The sequence below is a fragment of the Canis lupus genome, chromosome 9 (genome assembly GCF_048164855.1).
Source record: "Canis lupus baileyi chromosome 9, mCanLup2.hap1, whole genome shotgun sequence".
NCBI classification, from domain to species: domain Eukaryota; kingdom Metazoa; phylum Chordata; class Mammalia; order Carnivora; family Canidae; genus Canis; species Canis lupus.
The window spans coordinates 2,358,825-2,377,772 of record NC_132846.1 but is presented as its reverse complement, the minus strand read 5'-3'; the positions used below and the strand labels follow the sequence as shown (position 1 = coordinate 2,377,772).

The 18,948-nt window shown below is 38.4% G+C and overlaps 1 pseudogene; it reads right to left on the bottom strand.

Annotated features, from left to right (window-relative positions):
• Positions 1–8,867: 8,867 nt before the first annotated feature.
• Positions 8,868–9,751, bottom strand: LOC140640641 (olfactory receptor 4K13-like; annotated as a pseudogene).
• Between the last annotated feature and the right edge of the window lie 9,197 nt (positions 9,752–18,948).

The window sequence follows — 18,948 nt, the reverse complement described above, 5'->3', positions numbered from 1 at the left end:
TTTGTCCTTCTCCGACTGACTTACTTCACTCAGCATAATACCCTCCAGTTCCATCCACGTTGAAGCAAATGGTGGGTATTTGTCATTTCTAATAGCTGAGTAATATTCCATTGTATACATAAACCACATCTTCTTTATCCATTCATCTTTCGTTGGACACCGAGGCTCCTTCCACAGTTTGGCTATCGTGGCCATTGCTGCTATAAACATCGGGGTGCAGGTGTCCCGGCGTTTCATTGCATTTGTATCTTTGGGGTAAATCCCCAACAGTGCAATTGCTGGGTCGTAGGGCAGGTCTATTTTTAACTCTTTGAGGAACCTCCACACAGTTTTCCAGAGTGGCTGTACCAGTTCACATTCCCACCAACAGTGTAAGAGGGTTCCCTTTTCTCCGCATCCTCTCCAACATTTGTTGTTTCCTGCCTTGTTAATTTTCCCCATTCTCACTGGTGTGAGGTGGTATCTCATTGTAGTTTTGATTTGTATTTCCCTGATGGCAAGTGATGCAGAACATTTTCTCATATGCATGTTGGCCATGTCTATGTCTTCCTCTGTGAGATTTCTGTTCATGTCTTTTGCCCATTTCATGATTGGATTGTTTGTTTCTTTGGTGTTGAGTTTAATAAGTTCTTTATAGATATTGGAAACTAGCCCTTTATCTGATATGTCATTTGCAAATATCTTCTCCCATTCTGTAGGTTGTCTTTGAGTTTTGTTGACTGTATCCTTTGCTGTGCAAAAGCTTCTTATCTTGATGAAGTCCCAATAGTTCATTTTTGCTTTTGTTTCTTTTGTCTTCGTGGATGTATCTTGCAAGAAGTTACTATGGCCGAGTTCAAAAAGGGTGTTGCCTGTGTTCTTCTCTAGGATTTTGATGGAATCTTGTCTCACATTTAGATCTTTCATCCATTTTGAGTTTATCTTTGTGTATGGTGAAAGAGAGTGGTCTAGTTTCATTCTTCTGCATGTGGATGTCCAATTTTCCCAGCACCATTTATTGAAGAGACTGTCTTTCTTCCAAAGGATAGTCTTTCCTCCTTTATCGAATATTAGTTGCCCATAAAGTTCAGGGTCCACTTCTGGATTCTCTATTCTGTTCCACTGATCTATGTGTCTGTTTTTGTGCCAGTACCACACTGTCTTGATGACCACAGCTTTGTAGTACAACCTGAAATCTGGCATTGTGATGCCCCCAGATATGGTTTTCTTTTTTAAAATTCCCCTGGCTATTCGGGGTCTTTTCTGATTCCACACAAATCTGAAAATAATTTGTTCTAACTCTCTGAAGAAAGTCCATGGTATTTTGATAGGGATTGCATTAAACGTGTATATTGCCCTGGGTAACATTGACATTTTCACAATATTAATTCTGCCAATCCATGAGCATGGAATATTTTTCCATCTCTTTGTGTCTTCCTCAATTTCTTTCAGAAGTGTTCTATAGTTTTTAGGGTATAGATCCTTTACGTCTTTGGTGAGGTTTATTCCTAGGTATCTTATGCTTTTGGGTGCAATTGTAAATGGGATTGACTCCTTAATTTCTCTTTCTTCAGTCTCATTGTTAGTGTATAGAAATGCCACTGACTTCTGGGCATTGATTTTGTATCCTGCCACGCTACCAAATTGCTGTATGAGTTCTAGCAATCTTGGGGTGGAGGCTTTTGGGTTTTCTATGTAGAGTATCATGTCATCGGCGAAGAGGGAGAGTTTGACTTCTTCTTTGCCAGTTTGAATGCCTTTAATGCCTTTCTGTTGTCCGATTGCTGAGGCTAGGACTTCCAGTACTATGTTGAACAGCAGTGGTGAGAGTGGACATCCCTGTCTTGTTCCTGATCTTAGGGGAAAGGCTCCCAGTGCTTCCCCATTGAGAATGATATTTGCTGTGGGCTTTTCATAGATGGCTTTTAAGCTGTCGAGGAATGTTCCCTCTATCCCTACACTCTGAAGAGTTTTGATCAGGAATGGATGCTGTATTTTGTCAAATGCTTTCTCTGCATCTAATGAGAGGATCATATGGTTCTTGGTTTTTCTCTTGCTGATATGATGAATCACATTGATTGTTTCACGAGTGTTGAACCAGCCTTGCATCCCGGGGATAAATCCTACTTGGTCATGGTGAATAATTTTCTTAATGTGCTGTTGGATTATTGGCTAGTATCTTGTTGAGAATTTTTGCATCCATGTTCATCAGGGATATTGGTCTATAATTCTCCTTTTTGGTGGGGTCTTTGTCTGGTTTTGGAATTAAGGTGATGCTGGCCTCATAGAACGAGTTTGGAAGTACTCCATCTCTTTCTATCTTTCCAAACAGCTTTAGGAGAATAGGTATGGTTTCTTCTTTAAACATTTGATAGAATTCCCCTGGGAAGCCATCTGGCCCTGGACTCTTGTGTCTTGGGAGGTTTTTGATGACTCCTTCAATTTCCTTCCTGGTTATTGGCCTGTTCAGGTTTTCTATTTCTTCCTGTTCCAGTTTTGTTAGTTGTGGCTTTCCAGGAATGCGTCCATTTCTTCTAGATTGCCTAATTTATTGGCGTATAGCTGTTCATAATATGTTTTTAATATCGTTTGTATTTCCTTGGTGTTGGTAGTGATCTCTCCTTTCTCATTCATGATTTTATTAATTTGAGTCTTCTCTCTCTTCTTTTTAATAAGGCTGGCTAATGGTTTATCTATCTTATTAATTCTTTCAAAGAACCAACTCCTGGTTCTGTTGATCTGTTCCACAGTTTTTCTGTTCTTGATTTCGTTGAATTCTGCTCGAATTTTAATTAACTCTCTTTTTCTGCAGGGTGTAGGGTCCATCTGCTGTTTTTTCTCTAGCTCCTTTATGTGTAAGGTTAGCTTTTGTATTTGAGTTCTTTCCGGTTTTTGAATGGAAGCTTGTATTGCGATGTATTTCCCTTTGGACTGCTTTTGCTGCATCCCAAAGATTTTGAATGGTTGTATCCTCATCATCATTAGTTTCCATGAATCCTTTTAATTCTTCCTTAAATTCCTGGTTGACCCTTTCATCTTTTAGCAGGATGGTCCTTAACCTCCACGTGTTTGAGGTCCTTCCAAACTTCTTGTTGTGATTTAGTTCTAATTTCAAGGCATTATATTCTGAGAATATGCAGGGGATGATCCCAATCTTTTGATATCAGTTCAGACCCGATTTGTGACCCAGTATGTGGTCTACTCTGGAGAAAGTTCCATGTGCACTTATGAAGAATGTGTATTCAGTTGAGTTTGGATGTAAAGTTCTGTAGATATCTGTGAAATCCATCTGGTCCACTGTATCATTTAAAGCTCTCGTTTCTTTGGAGATGTTGTGTTTAGAAGACCTATCGAGGGTAGAAAGAGCTAGTTTAAAGTTATAAAGTATAAGTGTATTATTATCTAAGTATTTCTTCACTTTGGTTATTAATTGGTTTAAATATTTGGCAGCTCCCACGTTCGGGGCATATATGTTGAGGATTGGTAAGTCCTCTTGTTGAATAGATCCTTTAATTATGATGTAGTGTCTCTCTTCATCTCTCAGTACAGTCTTCGGGGTAAATTTTAGTTTATCTGATATAAGGATGGCTACCCCTGCTTTCTTTTGAGGACCATTCGAATGGTAAATGGTTCTCCAACCTTTGATTTTCAGGCTGTAGGTGTCCTTCTGTCTAAAATGAGTCTCTTGTAGACAGCAAATAGATGGGTCCTGCTTTTTTATCCAGTCTGAAACCCTGCGCCTTTTGATGGGGTCGTTAAGCCCGTTCACGTTCAGAGTTACTATTGAGAGATATGAGTTTAGTGTCATCATGATATCTATTCAGTCCTTGTTTTTGTGGACTGTTCCACTGAACTTCTTCTTAAAGGGGAATTTTAAGAGGCCCCCTTAAAATTTCTTGCAGAGCTGGTTTGGAGGTCACATATTCTTTCAGTTCCTGCCTGTCTTGGAAGCTCTTTATCTCTCCTTCCATTTTGAATGAGAGCCTTGCTGGGTAAAGCATTCTTGGTTGCATGTTCTTCTCATTTAGGACCCTGAATATATCCTGCCAGCCCTTTCTGGCCCGCCAGGTCGCTGTGGAGAGGTCTGCTGTTACCCTATTGCTCCTCCCCATAAAGGTCAGCGATTTCTCCTCTCTTGCTGCTTTAAGGATCTTCTCTTTATCTTTGGAATTTGCAAGCTTCACTATTAAATGTCGAGGTGTTGGACGGTTTTTATTGATTTTAGGGGGGTGATCTCTCTATTTCCTGGATCTGAATGCCTGTTTCTCTTCCCAGATTAGGAAAGTTTTCAGCTATGATTTGTTCAAATACATATTCTGGCCCTCTGTCCATTTCAGCACCCTCGGGAACCCCAATTAAACGTAGGTTTTTCTTCCTCAGGCTGTCGTTTATTTCCCTTAATCTGTCTTCATGGTCTTTTGTCTGTCTCTTTTTTCCTCAGTTTCCCTCTTTGCCATCAACTTGTCTTCTATGTCACTCACTCATTCTTCCACCTGTTAACCCTCGTTGTTAGGACTTCTAGTTTGGATTGCATCTCATTCAATTGATTTTTAATTTCTGCCTGATTGGATCTAAATTCTGCAGTCATGAAGTCTCTTGAGTCCTTTATGCTTTTTTCTAGAGCCACCAGTAGCTGTATATTAGTGCTTCTGAATTGGCTTTCTGACATTGAATTGTAATCCAGATTTTGTAACTCTGTGGGAGAAAGGACTGTTTCTGATTCTTTCTTTTGAGGTGAGATTTTCCTTATAGTCATTTTGCTCAGTGCAGAGTGGCCAAAAACAAGTTGTATCGGGAAAAGGAGAAAAAGAGAGAGAGATAAAGAAAGAAAAGAAAAAGAAAAAAGAAAAAAGGAAGAAAAAAGGAAGAATGAGAAGAAATGAGAAAGAAAAAGAAAGAAAGGTGAAAAAAAAAAAGGGTGGGGGAAGAAAACAAATCAAAAAGAAAAAAAAAAACCACGGGGGTGTATCTTCTGATTCTGTATACTTTCAGTCCTTTGGCTTCCTCTGGACCTTGTCCGTCTAGCTGGTCTTCTGGGGGAGGGGCCTGTTGTGCTGATTTTCAGGTGTCAGCACTTGGGGAAGCTGCTCTGCCCCTGCCTGGTGCAGGGCTCAGTGGGGGTTGTTTACCCCGCCCCCAGTGGCGGGGCCAGCTCTCCAGCCCGGAGTCAGCTCCCACAGGAACTCTGGAGCTCTCAGTCTGCAGGGCCTGGAGGCTCCGGGGCGGGGCCGCTGATCTGCTCAGCTCGGGGCAGGAGCGTCCTCGCTGTCCTGGGCCCTCCCTGTCTCTGCCTGTGGGGGGAAGCCGGATTCTGGGCTGTGTCCCGGCGCCCTGGGCTCCGGGGCCTGCGCTGTTGGATTCGCGCTCCCGCCCCGCAGCCCCCTCCGCGGAGCCGCCCCCGAGCCCCCGGAGCTGCTCCGGGTCCCGCCGTGCGCGCTGCAGCCCTTAGGGAGCTCGGCGCATCTCCGGGGCGCAGGTGTCTGTTAGTGTCCCCGGGAGCCCGAGGGCATCCCCGCCCTCCTGGGTCCTGCTCCAACTCCCTGCGAGCCCCTTTCCGCCCGGGAAGGTCGGTGCAGCTCCTGCGTCTCCGGGACGGGGCTCTCCTGTCCTGGGGACACTCGCCCTGGCCTTAGTCCGGCTCCTCGCGGGGCCCCTCCCCCTTGGAGGCCTTTTGTTTCTTTATTTTTTCCCCGTCTTCCTACCTTGATAGAAGCGCGAACTCTTCTCACTGTAGCATTCCAGCTGCTCTGTCTTTAAATCTTAGGCCGAATTCGTAGATTTTCAGGATGATTTGAAGGTTATTTAGGTAATTTGGTGGGGACAGGTGACTTGGGGACCCTACTCTTCTGCCGTTTTGCCCCTCCTCCCCCCTCTGTTATATTTTAAGGAATTTCTAGATTTGGGGAAGGAGGCTATTTATAAATTTGGCTTCCAGAATATGGTTAGCACTGATTCAGTTAGCACAGAATTATAAAGATGTACAGAGCTTCTAAAAACAGACTAGTTGGTTTTCTTTTCTTTCCCTTCTAGCTGTCGAAAGTTAGACAAGTTGTCAAAGTCTTCTGCCTCCGTTCCCTCATACATAAAATGGGGATGAAAACAGTACCTCACTCATTGAGGAACTCATATACTTCCTTAGGCAGCCTAATTCTTTACTTAATTTTTCAAACACTATCTTTTAGATACATACAGAAGAAGTCCTAGTAGCCACTCTCTTTAGTAGCCTCAAACAAGTCCTTCTTTCCTTTAGAAACATCAACCTATTTGGCCAATTATGCTCAAAGTAAAATCATTTGGGAGAGCAAATCTAACCAAAGGGTTCAGTCTTGCAAATTAAAATGATGAGAAGTAATACGTATTTTTAGTTTTCTTGAATTTGGAAGGATCATTCTCCACTTTTAGGGAAGTTAAAGACTTAGTTTTGTAAATCCATGGTAGGCAATAGATTGGAAAATCATGAATGATGCTTTTGACATGCAGATAATTTCTAGGTACTTGTCTGCCTTTATTTTTTTTCAGAAGACTATAATTCTTAATAATGATTTAATGAGTTGTGACATCCCCTGGAATTCTGGAGTTGGCTGAAGGATACTATAGGATAGGAAGCCTTTAAAATAACATTAAAATTTGTGGAAATGGCTATATTTGGTATTGGTGAGATGGTAATCACCATGACTGCCACCTTGGAAGAAATAGGCTGCATATAGATTGCCCACTGGGGGATTGGAAAGACTCCAGACAATTATAAATCCTCCTTCCAGAACATGAAAGACTCCTAACTCTGGGTAACTAACTAGGGGTGGTGGAAGGGGAGGTGGGCGGGGGGTGGGGGTGACTGGGTGACAGGCACTGAGGTGGGCACTTAACGGGATGAGCACTGGGTGTTATTCTATATGTTGGCAAGTTGAACACCAATAAAAAATAAATTAAAAAATAAAAATAAATAAACAAAATAAATCCTCCTTCCTAATTCTTGGTATTGCTAAAGCTACAAAGGAAAACACGGGAGATTGCAACCACTAGATGGCAGGAAGCTTCTTGTAAACTTTTTCCAGTTTTTGTTGAGAGTTGTAAGCAATCAAATTTAGATTCATTTTCTTAGCTTTCTTCTACAACTAAAAATGATTTACCTCTACCCACTGGAAATATTGACATTAGCCCCCTAAAATTAGTAGGTTTTTCCATGTCAAATAAGCCAAGAGCAATTGGTAGTTGTTCCTATCCAAAACATTAGTGAAAGGGAATAAAGGGAAAGGAGAGAAGATTAGTGAAAATATCAGTGAGGGTGACAAAACATGAGAAACCTAACTTTGGGAAATGAAGAACAAGGGGTAGTGGAAGGGGAGGTGGGCGTGGGGTTGGGGTGACTGGGTCATGGGCACTGAGGGGGGCACTTGGTGGGATGAGCACTGGGTGTTATGCTAAATGTTGGCAAATTGAACTCCAATCAAAAATTTTTTAAAGTGTCATTTTTATAAAAATATGTTAAATTTTCTCCATATTATATAAAAATATTAAAATTAGTAATTCTCCCTACTAGAGTACAGTTGTGTCAGACATTTTATGACATATATCTGTTTTGTCCTTTGGCATTCAGGAAAAATTTCAAAATGTATTAAGTACTAGACATGTCATGAACTAAAATATGAAATAAGATATTGAAAAATAATAGGAAAATTAGATTATCATAGTTGAAACGTTATAGTCTAAGCCCCCAGAATTGACTAAAAATTTCAATGAATTAGTGTTTAGGTCAGTGGCTAATTTCAAATAAATATATATATAAGTATCCATTTTCTACATTCCAGAAATATAAAAATGTTACAAGTAAAAAGGACTTCTAAAAAAACCTAAATTAAGTAATTCATAAGATTAAAATTTTCAGTACTGAATAAAAAAAGTTACAAAATATTACTGGGGGATACAAAAGAAGGCCTGAATAAATGCAGAAATAAACCATGCTCTAGGATTAAAAAGACCAATATTGTCAATATTGTATTTCTTCCTAAATCAATGTATAAAAGTAATGCATATATAATTACTTAGCATTCATATCATTTGATAAAATCATTCTATTTAAATTCAATGAATAATTGACCTGGTTTCAAGACAATTTGAGGAAGAATAGCAATGAGGATACTTAAGAGATATTAAAATGTGACACTGATTTATAATGATAAACACAACTTGCTATTGAATGAATCTCAAAGGCATTATGCTGAGTGAAAAAAGCCATGCTCAAAAGGCTATTTACTACTCCACACGGCAAAGAAAAAAATAAGCAAATTAAAGGACAACCTATGGAATTGGAGATGATATTTGCAAATGACATACCTGATAAAGAGTTAGTATCCAACATATATAAAAAAGGAACCCAGCTCAACCCCAAAACCCCAAATAATCCAATTACAAAATGGGCAGGAGACATGAATAGATATTTTTCCCAAGAAGACATCCAGGTGGCTAACAGACACCTGAAAAGATCCTGAGTATTACTCATCATCACGGGAATGCAAATCAAAACTATAGACATACCACCTCACACCTGTCAAGAATGGCTAAAATTAACAACACAAGAAAATTATTTCTTGTGCAGGTGAGGATGTAGAAAAAAGTTAACCCTCTTGGAAATGCAAATTGGTGCAGCCACTCTAGAAAACAATATGGAGGTTCCTCAAATAATTAACGATCTAAGACCCAGCAATTACACTACTAGATATTTACCCAAAGAAGGCAAAAATACTTAATTCAGTATTTATACCATCACAATCTACAACAGCCAAATTATGGAAACAGCCCAAGTGTCCATAGACTGATGAATGGATAGGAAGAAGGATGGAGATATATATACATATATCTATATATATAATCTCGAGTCCTTATCTTCTTTATGGCTCTTTTACTTCTTGATTCCTTAATGGATAAATAATAGGATTTAAGAGAGGTGTGATAATTGATAATTGTATAAAACACGGAAAGAATTTTATCTACAGAATATCTGCTGAAGGGCCATACATAGATAAAGACACATGGGGCAAAGAAGACAGTGACAACTGTGATGTGTGCTGACAGAGTGGAGAAGGCCTTGGCTGAACCACAGGCAGCATAGTGCCTGACTGAGTATATGATGATCGTGTAGGAGACAAGCAAGAGGAGGAAGCAGATCAGGGACAGGAGGCCACTGTCAGCAATGGCCAGCAATTGTAGAAGGTAGGCAAGTTTGATCACAAGAGGAAGGTCACAGAAAAAACTGTCCACCACACTGGGACACAGAGGGCAAATTCAACATGAAAGCCATTTGACTAGACCAGTGCACAAAGCCAACTGCGTAGGAAGATAACAGCAGCCCAACAAGCACTTGCGGGCTCATGATGGTCATGTAATGGAGGGGTTTGCATATGGCAATATACCTGTCTACTGCCATGGCTACAAGCAACATCATCTCATTCCCACCTAGGAGGTACATGAAGAGCATCTGAGAATAACATCCCCAACAAGAGATGGTCTTCTGTTTTTGGAGGAAACCCACAATAATCTTAGGGGTAGCAAAAGAAGCTAGGATCATATCAATACAGGACATATTGATAAGCAGAAAGTACATTTGTGTGTGAAGGCATGAGTCAAAGGTCACTGTGACCAAAATTAGGTTTCCTAACACAATCCCAGCATAGACCACAGAGAATCTTACAAAGAACAGAATCTGAAGATTCTGAGATTTGGAAAGTCCCAGCAAAATGAACTCAGATACCACTGAATGGTTTGCCCTTTCCATGTTGTCAACTTTATCCCAATCATAATCAAAATGAGTGAGAATCGTGAGTGGAAAAGTTATGTATACAAATAGGATGGCTCATGGTGGTATCTAATTTGATACTTAGACTAGGTACCTAAACTTAAAGCACCTCTCACTTTTGGGAGATTTTGTTGGTCAGTGGTGTCTGAAATGGCCCAGATAAGTGTACCAAATAGCAAGGAGAGTTCAGAATATACATTTCTGAAAGACAAAAATAAAAGCACATGAAATCACAATCATATAGGCTGTGAACTTGGAGTCCAAAGACCTTGATACCTACCTGAGTTGCTAACTAGGGCAACACAGGACAAGTATCTCCCTTTGAGAGTTAAGGTTCCTCCTCAGTAAAATACATGATACTGAATGCCTCTTTGTGCTTTATAGAGATCTCTATAAATAAGGTAATGATAATGCTGGGTTCTACATTCACAGAATAATATTGAGTTTCTTAACCTGGAAATGATAAATGTGGAAAATACAGCAAGAATTCTAAAGATCCATATTTTGAAAGTGATTCTGTTAAAGAACTGTTAATTAAGCCTTAAATTAAGTTCTGTTTCTAAGATTTTAGGTTATGAGAAATCTATGTTCCATTCTTGCATGAATCCTTCACAGCTCATAGTAGCATCAGTTATGGTCATTGCACATTTTGTAGAATCAAAAAAAGAATATATATATATATATGTACATATATAATATGCATATATCACATATATAATATGTAAATAATATATACTTTAAATAATATATGCCATGTTTTAATATATAATACATATATTTATATATTAATATATTTACATATATATTAACCATATATAAAGCATTCACTCAACATTTAACATTATTCACATCAAATGTCTCTTCTAGGATTTAAGCAGAAAATAACAAGGATGCACAAATCCACAGCCAAATGGAACTGAACTTATCTTTTTCTGTTTGTATTCATTCATTCTCTTGTTTATGGCTTTAAAGAGGATTGCTGTTTGGATTACACATTTTTATTCATCACAAGCTTCAAAATGACAAAATGAGATAGCTTGAGGTAACTGATTTATGTGGTTAATAGAAATAGAGTTTTTCAATATGGTCATCTAAATTTGTGCTATAGCTTTTCCATCACCCCACGCTTATAACAACAATGGTTTTACTTGTTTTGCTCTAAAAAATTTAGTCATAACTAATGGTTTCTCAATTATCTAGATTCTTATAAAGCTCCTTCAGTAAATAAATTATAGTCTTCCTTTTGTGCCATTAATAATTACCAGAGTGGAGAAAATACTTTCATGGGAAAATGCATCATGTGAATCCCAGGAATAGCCTTGCATCTCCTTTTCCTGTATTTCCATTCATTTCCTGCAATTTATATTCCCAATCATCAGAAACATAAGGAAGAACCATAATTATGCTGTACACTCTTTCTCTGAGACAATCCCATGGGTCCATTAATCCAATGAGGGATCTATTTTTCCCTATGTTCACATATCGTCTAGTAAATTCCCTATTCTAAAAACCTTAGGTTGATGCAGAGTCTTATTAAGTATGTAATATTAATATTTTTCTCTTTATTTCATTGGGTTAGCCTTATATAATTAGATTATAAATCTAATCATGAATTAAGGGCTTCAAAAACATTGATGCTATTATTGGACTCAGCTGAACTTCTAGAAATCTTAAACATATAAAAGTACTAAGTAATTTATACACAAACACACTCCTTTCATCACTATTTATAATTTAAAAATATAGAAACTTTCTAAATAGCTCATTTATTCCATCTCTGTGTCAAAGACCTGCTATGCATCCAGAACTATGCAATACACTAAGGATATTTATGGACCAATTTTAATCAATTAAAAGGAAAGGGTAATTGACCTATGTAGAACATTTTAAGTGATATATATTAGTGAGGGAGGAAAATGTTCATACTGTATTGTTAAATAGAAATAACCTGAATATGAAATTATTTGCAAAGAATGATTAGACCTATTTTTTTAAAAAAAAGAAATTGTGAAAAGTATGCAAATAATAAGGAAAAAAGAGGGCACTTCAAAAGAGCACACTCAAGTAACGATTGAATTGCACTTTTTTCTACCTACTTTTATCTATCATTAAATTTTCATTGCTGTCTATTACTTTAATAATGGAAAAGAGAAATGCACACAGAATAATGGAGGTAAATACTATTATGTCTACTACTGGACCAAACAAAATATATAAAAAAGCAAACAAGTCGCTTAAAACAAAACAAAACACGTGATGGGACATGTCAAAGAGACACAGGAGCCAACTAAAAGAGAACTCCCAAGGGACAAAGCTGGAACAATTTGTGTAACCAAATAAATAAAGTAGTATTGGATTATAACCCAGAGTGTAAAATAAGGGTTCATGAGTATACACTGGTATAAATAAATAATTCAACAAATAAGTAGAGATGAGAAAAATTTCCCATGAAGGAGAATTCCAAATATTTTATGTAAATATTTTGAGTTCAAAGAGGTGAAGCCTAGCACCCCACTCCTTAAGTGTTCCCTGTACATACTTCCTTTCAAAGGAAAGTATGAGAGGAAGGTAAAATGTTAACTTGAGAGTGAAGAAACATGAAAAAGACAGTCTCACCCAGGTGATAAAAGTCGACATCAGCAACAGTGGTTATTCTCTCTGTCAGTATGTACACTTAATAGGATAAGATGACACTTATCTCTGTGGTCTTCCTCCCCAAAATCATTAACCCCAGTCTAATCATTAGGAAATATCAACACATTCCAAAGCAAGGGCATCTTCTAAAATACTCAACCAGTAACACTAATACCTTAATGGTGATCAAAAATGAAGAGAGTCTGAGAAACTGTCACAGCCAAGAGAAGCCTGAGGAGACATGAGGACTAAATCTAATGTGGTATCCTGGGTGGGATCCTGGAATAGAAAAAAGGACATTAAGTAAAAACTGAGGAAATCTGAATAAAGTGTGGACTTTAGTTAATAATAATGTATCAATATCAACTCATTAGTTGCATACTGGATTCAAGGTATATGGGAACTCCCACTACTCTCTGAAATTTTTCTATAAATCTAACACTATTCTAAAGATAAAGTTTGTACAAAAGATTTTAAAAACATATTATGAGCAGCTATAAGCCAATAAATTAGGCAATCTAGAAGAAATGGACACATTTCTAGGAAACCACAAACTACCAAAACTGGAACAGGAAGAAATAGAAAACCTGAACAGGCCAATAACCAGGGAGGAAATTGAAGCAGTCATCAAAAACCTCCCAAGAACACAAAAGTCCAGAGCCAGATGGCTTCCCTGGGGAATTCTATCAAACGTTTAAAGAAGAAACCATACCTATTCTCCTAAAGCTGTTTGGAAAGATAGAAAGAGATGGAATACTTCGAAACTTGTTCTATGAGGCCAGCATCACCTTAATTCCCAAACCAGACAAAGACCCTACCAAAAAAGAGAATTATAGACCAATATCCTTGATGAACATGGATGCAAAAATTCTCTACAAGATACTAGCCAATAGGATACAACATACATTAAGAAGATTATTCACCATGACCAAGTGGGATTTATCCCTGGGATGCAAGGCTGGTTCAACACTTGTAAAACAATCAATGTGATTGATCATATCAGCAAGAGAAAAAAATAAGAACCATAGGATCCTCTCAATAGATGTAGAGAAAGCATTTGACAAAATACAGCATCCATTCCCGATCAAAACTCTTCAGAGTGTAGGGATAGAGGGAACATTCCTCAACATCTTAAAAACCATCTACGAAAAACACACAGCAAATATAATTCTCAGTGGGGAAGCACTGGGAGCCTTTCCCCTAAGATCAGGAACAAGACAGGGATGTCCACTCTCACCACTGCTATTCAACATAGTACTGGAAGTCCTAGCCTCAGCAATCAGACAACAAAAAGAAATAAAAGGCATTCAATTTGGCAAAGAAGAAGTCAAACTCTCCCTCTTCACCGATGACATGATACTCTACATAGAAAACCCAAGACTCCACCCCAAGATTTCTAGACCTCATACAGCAATTTGGCAGTGTGGCAGGATACAAAATCAATGCCCAGAAGTCAGTGGCATTTCTATATACTAACAATGTTAGAAACAATAGAAATGTGAACTTTATTGTTATTATTCCAAAAACATTTTGGGATAAGCTACTAGTGATATTAAGTATGGGATACATAGGTTTATTGAAAATCAGATTTTTTTCTGCTTTTTATGTTTGTTTTCTGTTTGATAGTCTATTTTGCATTAATCTACAATTTTCCCTAAAAGCACACTTCCTTTTTTCTTTATTCAAAAGAGATTATTTATTTATTTATTTATTTAATTTTTTTTTTATTTTAGAGAGAGCAAGAGAGAGCACACACACAGAGGGGAGTGGCTGTGGGAGAGGGAGAATCAGACTCCTCACTGAGCAGGGAGCCTGACATTACATGGGGCTCGATCCTAAAACCCTGAGATCATGACCTGAGCTGAAGGCAGATGCTTAACTGATTGAGCCACCAGGTACCCCAAGCACATTTTCACATATAAGTTACTAACCGTACATTATAGACACACCCACAAACACACACATACTTACATACACATTCTCCCCCACACATTTCCTAAGAGGGTGGAGGGAGCAAGGGACAATAGAAAAAAGAGAAAAATTTTGTTTTCAAGGGAAACATTTTGACATCTGACCAGCATTCCCTCTTCCTGCAGAAGCAAAGTTTCTTAACTTTCTTCTTACTGTAAATGATTTTCTGACTATTCTAAAATGGCTGAGAAGAAAGGTATATAAACCTTGAAATCAACAGACTAATGTATAGACTCAAGTGCAGTTAAACTATTAGAATTAGAAATTTACTCACAGGAGATCAAATGAATAAAAATCATGAAGAAAAAAGACAAATCAAGATTGATGTACTAGTTGCTTGATCTACAGGAACAATCCATCCAACTATTTAAGAAAAAAAGATTGATTTAGACTATCAAAATGTATTTTCTAAAAAGCACTTATAATCTTAATACAGAAGAATATTAAATGAAAGCAATTATAACCTAGGTCAGACTTGCAAAAATAATGCTCTTGTCCACATTACACTGGTCAACTTAGCTGACTTTCGTTTGCTTGCCTGTTGACCAGAACAGGATAAATTGAAGTGTTATGTCTAGGAGATTTATAAGCACAAGGGATAACGCATTTCTTTGAAAACAAAGAATCATTCAGCCACTTACTTCCTGAGGGACCCCTCGAATGTATTGGAAATACTCTTGAATGTTTATTGGGAATAACATTGACATCATGAAGTTTGACATGGAAACTTGTTGGTAGATGGAAAATGAAATGAAGTGTAACAAATTGTTCAATATTTGATTTGCTCCACGTTGCCACCCTTATGAGAGGATGCTGTGTTTATAGGACGACTAGAATAATGCCTTCCAGAACTTTCTAAAGTTGTTATGTGTATAGCTCCTAAAGGACTCTTCACATTTGATTCTACCCTATGAACAATGGGATTAAAAGTCACTACCTACAAATGGTTCCATATTGTTTTAATGTGTGTTAGTTTCCCCTATGACTTACCAGTTCTGCAGGGTTTCAGAATATTCCTTGAGTCAGACACACTGAAATGTGGAGAGCTTCTCTTTCCAAAAATAATGGTATTTCCTGGAAATAATGACAAATAGGAATATTTCCTCTAAAAGAAGTTATAAATATATTGAGAAGGTGGTAATGAAGAAATTACGTATTTTGGGACCGGACAATACCCAACTGATGATCAAGCACCAATGGGAATCATTAAAGATGCCATGCTGCTTTCCCTGTATTACAGCAGAGAAAACCTTTTCTGGCATGGCCTACATGCCAAAATTGATATGATATCAAGGAAATATGAAACCACTATAAGGTCTGCAGTGCTCTAATATGAAAATTACTTGAAGAATATTATGAAGGATCAATCACAAACACATAACTACCATTTACTTTATATTAACTTTGTTTTTTTTTCTTTATATTAACTTTAGGCCTGACACTACTGTAAGCATAACTGGGCCTATCAAAAGAGGAGAGACAAAGATATCAAGCTGGGAATTGTAGTCCCATCACTTCCTTGATCGCACCTCCAGTTCTGGGAAACAATATTTGCTGTATAGTATCCCCTGGACTCTCTTCCATATCCAATTTGGGTAGGAAATATCAGAAAGGGAGACAGAACATAAAGACTCCTAACTCTGGGAAATGAACTAGGGGTGGTGGAAGGGGAGGAGGGCATGGGGTAGGGGTGAATGGGTGATGGGCACTGAGGGGGGCACTTGACAGGATGAGCACTGGGTGTTATTCTGTATGTTGGCAAATTGAACACCAATAAAAAATAAAAAAAGAGAAATACATTCACCCAATTGACTAGCTGGGCATTCCTGAGTCCCTACTTCTATTTGACATAACTTGAAATTGCCTGTGCCATTTTCAGTGAGACCACTTCTCCAAGAGTGACAAGACATGCAATACAACCAAGTAATCTGATGTTTCTAGGGTCCTTTTTGTGGATCAGCAATAGTCAAGTGCCTTTCCTGATCAGAAGAATTACTGCACGTGAATACAATGAGAGACGCCCTGATACTATAAACCTGTATTCTTGGCACTGCTTCTGTAAAACTGTTATGGAGTCATGTATCACAACCACTGACTCAGGAAATGAGCAGGTGAGCCCGGGTGTGCTTCTGGGGTCAACTGCTCTGTTCCAGGGAACCCTGACAGGGTTGCACAAATTGAGAGCATAGATCCTGGCTGGGTTTGCCAACACTACTGCCAAAAAACTCAGATGAACTCATGACAAAGAAGCCATAACTCAAGAGATAAGGGTTTGGAATAGAAGGAAGGCTTTAGTTTGGGTGCTGCAGCTGGGTGAGGTGGCAAGGTCCAGCCTGTACAACAGACCCCTCTGCCCGCAAGATGGATGCCTATAGTTTTCTAAGGAGAGGTTTAGGGGCAAATCTTCCAGAGAACAGGCAGGGAGCACATGATCCCAGGTAGAGCTTGGTATGTGTTTAGCCTCTGATCATGAGAAGGGAAGAGAAACTGGGTGTGGGGGGCGGTCTTCTAGGCATTCCATCACTATGATATGAGGCTGATTTGGTCTGGAGGATGACATGTTTCTGTCATTGTCAATATCTCAGGGAAGTGCAATAAGAGATAACTACTGTCAGGGTCCAGAGTAGAGCAAGAAGACCTGCTAAGAAGAGCATTAGCAAATCATAGAGCTAAATAGGTGTCAGTTCCATTACATTCCCATTTTTAGATCCCTGGGGCTTCTGGAAGGGGTCCAGATGATCCATCTGCTGCTTCTGTGCAGGCTCTTGTCTTCAGAAAAATCTGCCTAAAATCATCGTCAAGTGATTTCTCTCCATTGGCACTGAGTTAAGTCCACAGTGTTCAGACGATTAGCTTTAGTGGGTATGAGAGAAGTATACCCAATTTTTCTCTATTTGGATGTTTCCATGTTATCTTATCTCATTATCCTTCACAGGTGGTTCAGGAATCCCTAAAGCATCTGACAAAAACCTTAGCATTTGAACCTCCTGCCTAGTACCACGTCTTTTTTGGGTAGTTCCTACATGACTCGTCTTAATCTTTCTCTACATTCCCCAAAGTGTGTGCATGGCTGAATGCATGAAATGAGGGTGGTTTATTTTCCAATTACCTATGGCCAATTACTTGCCCAAATGGCAAGGGCACTTGACAGCACCCACCATGCAGATGTCCCCTTACCTCCTTCATCAGAGTTTGACTGGCTTCAGGCCTTCTTGGGGCTGATTTATAAAGAACCACAGCCTTCACTCTGGAAATTATACCAATAACAAAGCAGTGTGTTTTGATTTTACCAGGAAAGTACCAAGTGATTTACCAAGTTAGTAACCACTAGACAGGAATGATTATTTTAGGAACTGCTTTGTTTCTCTTTCTCTTTCTCTTTCTCTTTCTCTTTCTCTTTCTTTTCTTTTCTTTCTTTTCCTTTCTTTCTTTTCTTTTCTTTTCTTTTCTTTCTTTTCTCTTCCTTCCTTCCTTCCTTCCTTCCTTCCTTCCTTCCTTCCTTTCTTTCTCTCTCTCTTTCTTTCTTTCTTTCTTTCTTTCTTTCTTTCTTTCTTTCTTTCTTTCTTTCTTCTTCTTCTTCTTTTCTTTCTTTCTTTCTTTCTTTCTTTCTTTCTTTCTTTCTTTCTTTCTTTCTTTCTTTCTTTCTTTCTTTCTTTCTTTCTTTCTTTCTCCTTCTTTCCTTCCTTCCTTCCTTCCTTCCTTCCTTCCTTCCTTCCTTCCTTCCTTCCTTCCTTCTTACCTCCTCCTTTCATTCTGTTATTATATAATTCCAACCCACTTCCTCTTTTTTCATGGTTCCTCTAGAGTTTATATTATGCAATTTTAAATGATCACGTTCTTGTCCCTTCAAATAATATTATACCATTTCACATGTAACATGCTGAAGTTCTCTACCCTCTTACTCCTACTGTATTGTCATGTCATACTTTTATTTTTTTATTTTTTTAGATTTTATTTATTTATTCACGATAGTCACAGAGAGAGAGAGAGAGAGAGAGAGAGAGAGAGAGAGAGAGGCAGAGACACAGGCAGAGGGAGAAGCAGGCTCCATGCACCGGGAGCTCGACGTGGGATCCGATCCCGGGTCTCCAGGATCGCGCCCTGGGCCAAAGGCAGGCACCAAACCGCTGCGCCACCCAGGGATCCCTCATGTCATACTTTTATTTGTACGTATTAAAAATGTAATAAATTGTCATTACAGCTTCATCTAACATTTCTGATGGCCATGAAATATTTAATCTTTTATTTACCCAAAAATGTCTTTATTTCATCTTAAGTTTGAAAAGGTAATTTTGGTATAGAATTCTACTTTGAGAGGGTTTTTGCGTGTGCATGTGTGTGTGTGTGTGTGTTTTAAAGATAGTGTGAATAGTTTCTGAAAAAAGTCTAGAGTTGTCAATTTCTGGTTCTCATGTATATAAGGTATTTTTTTCCTCTGACAGATTTAAGATTTTATAAATTGCTCAATTTCAGCATTTATGTCTTGAAGTGATTTTCCTTCTTTTTTTTCCTGAGAGATTCAAACCTAATTTTGTTCTGTGAATTTACACTTTTCATAGAATTTTTAAAAT